The 2,724-nt window shown below is 62.6% G+C and overlaps 1 protein-coding gene across 1 annotated transcript in view; it reads left to right on the top strand.

Moving 5' to 3' along the window:
- Positions 1-376: 376 nt before the first annotated feature.
- The window catches only part of LOC102246906 (potassium voltage-gated channel subfamily E member 1), a 6,116-nt gene continuing 3,768 nt past the window's right edge, over positions 377-2,724 (top strand). The window contains exon 1 of the mRNA XM_005860757.2: positions 377-660. The gene's annotated coding sequence lies outside the window, so the exon portion shown is untranslated. The remainder of the gene's footprint in view (positions 661-2,724) is intronic.

The raw sequence follows: 2,724 nt of genomic DNA, 5'->3' as shown, positions 1-2,724 counted from the left end.
GCGAACGGTGGTGGCTCCCCCGTGGGCAGGGGACCCTGATGGCACATTTGGGGCCGGAGCCAGGCCCATGTGGGTAGACCCAGTTTTACTCGATCCGGGAGGCCGGTTCCTCGGCTCCTTTGAGCCCAAGTAGGAAACCCGTTCTTCTGCAAAGACCAGACAGCCGCCTCTCCTGCACTAAGTCTTTGCATTTAGGTGCATTTTTGTGAAAAGGCGTGGCCTTGGGTGCGTCCGCTCCCCTCTGTGGAGCCCAGTTGCCTGTGAGTCGAGGTGGTTGGGGCCGTGGCTCTCCGGGTTCACCTGAGTCCACGTCTCCACGGCGGCCCTGAGCAGCGTGCCCCTCCCGTGGTGGGAACGTGGGAATGGACACGCAGCCCCCGCTGGCATGCAGATTGGATCCGGGTCATTAAAACTGCGCTGGCGATGCCAGGCTGGTGCCAGGCTCATTTTGAGGCTCATTACACAAAAACACCACGTGACCCAGCGTGCAGGCCCTGGGGGCACCGAGGGCTTTAGCAAATGCCGCACAATAAATTAAGAGCAAAGTAAGAAACAGGTTTTCTTTACTATTCGGAGTCGTGGTTTGAAGGCAGCTGATGAACTTGACTTCTCAGGGCCGGCGGGAAGCCCTGACAGGCCGGCCGTGGGTTCGGACGTCACGTGAGTTAGGACGGGGGCAGCGGGGCTGCGGTGAGGACTTGGGAATTTCTCTCACAATTTCTCTTCAGATTCCACCGGGACATGCAAGCCCAGAGCAGAAAACCTGAAAAACAAATGAGAAAATTATGGGAAATTTTGCTATGAAATTATGTTCCTCTTCTTTTTTTTAGAAAAGATATTTTTTTCAGAGAGGAAGGGAGAGGGAGAGAGAGAGAAACATCAATGATGAGAGAGAATCATGGATTGGCTGCCTCCTGCACGCCCCACACTGGGAATCAAGCCCACAACCCGGGCATGTGCCCTGATCAGGAATGGAACCGGGACCTCCTGGTTCATAGGTCGACGCTCAACCACTGAGCCCCGCCGGGCGGGCACGTTTCCCTTCTTATAACACTTCCCCGGTGCCCTGCCACTCAGAAGGTGGACGGGTCAGTGTCCTGAGGCCCCAGCCCGCAGCCCAGTGGCTCCGGGGGCTTTCAGAAACCCACAGCCAGACAGGGCCCTGCCCAAGGGCAGCGCAGTCTTTGGAGGTGGGATCAGGCCTCCGTAGTTTGTAAAGCTCCCGCTGAGTCTAGTAAGTCCCGGATTGAGGTTCCTGGACCGGCAGCGTCGCAGCACCCGGAACCTGCCGGAGAGGCACCTGCTCAGGGCCCAGACCTCCCGGGTCAGCAATGCAGCTGGAGCCGGTGCTGCGTCTCCTCCCGGTGATGCTTAGGCGCTGAGGTCGCGCGCACTGGCTGCAGCCGGGCCCGGAACGCGTGGCCCGCAGGTTTTCAAAGCACGTGTTTCCGGTTGCTTCCTCCTCCATGGAAAAGCCGGTGGGTGTTGAGGGACAGGGCTCGGTGTAGCGAAGCCCCGGGATGAACAGTTGCAGAGGTTCCCTCACTCGCCGCGGCTCTAACCCGCGCCCCGGGGGGATCGCCGGCCACAGTCCTAGTCTCACGCGGGGACGGTGACGGAGTGACAAGAACGCCCTGGCAGTAGTTGGCCGCAGGACTCCTTGCCAATTGGGGCTGCTCTGGGTTTTTGGAAAAGTTATATTATCAGCCCAAGGCCTGTTCTCTGGGCAGGGCTCTATGAGCGGCTGCCAGTCATTTGGGGGGGCGGGGGGATGTGGGACGTCGTGTGTGGGTGGCTCAGCTGCCCCGCAGCCCTGGGCTAAGCTTTAGAGAAAAAGGGAAAGGCCACCCCGCCATCCCTGCCCGCCCGCTCAGAGGGGGCAAGCGCTGGTTTGCAGGAGCCTCCTGCCGCTTAATCCCTCCCAGACTCCCGGGCCCCGGCGGCAGGAAAGGCCGCAAACACGTGTTTCTGCGTTTGCCCGCTTCTCCGCCGGTGAAGGGAGCCACGGGGTCAGCTGTGGGAGAGCCAACCCCAACCCCAACCCCCAACCCCGGGCTGCGGCTTCCTGACGGGGTGGGAAAGCCAGTCCTCACACTCAGGACCGAGGGCGCACCACTGGGTGCCACGCGCGGTCGGCCACTCCCCTGGTCCGGGACCCAGGCCCAACGTCAGAGATCTCTCTCCCACTCTCCAAAGAGAGAGAGCCAGGGCTGAGCTGGCCGGGAACCTGCCCGGGTCCTGTGGCCGGGGCGCCAGCAGCGGGTGTCATTCCCACATCGGGGCGCGCTCTGCCCCTCCCCTCCCAGCCCACGCCTGCGAGGGGCTTGGCGTCTGCTCACTAGATAATCAGGAGACCCAGGCCCCACCGTCAGAGCTCAGAGCCGGCGCCTGTGGGGCTGGGTGCAGGGAGGCCACAGGCCGGGGACAGAGGGACACAGCAGCCTCCCAGGTGAGGTGTGGGTGGTGCCGACCCGGCCCAGGCATCAGGGAAGGCTTCAGGGAGGAGGTGACAGCTGGGCTGAAGTTTGAAGCCTGACGAGGCACCACTTGGAGTTCATGGGCCGGAAGCAGGAGCAGCTGGTGCTGGAGACGGGACGGCGGGTCCAGGGTCCCAGAGGCGGCCGGCAGGGCTGGGGCCTGGGGTGTGGGCAGAGCTAACAGCAGAGCGGGGTTGGGGGGCGGGGAAGGCCCCTCACTGGGGGTGGCACCAGGCTGAAAATGAGG

Source organism: Myotis brandtii, unplaced genomic scaffold (genome assembly GCF_000412655.1).
Source record: "Myotis brandtii unplaced genomic scaffold, ASM41265v1 scaffold139, whole genome shotgun sequence".
Lineage (NCBI taxonomy): Eukaryota > Metazoa > Chordata > Mammalia > Chiroptera > Vespertilionidae > Myotis > Myotis brandtii.
The sequence above is the reverse complement of the archived record's forward strand: the minus strand, read 5'-3'. Positions and strand labels throughout refer to the sequence as shown.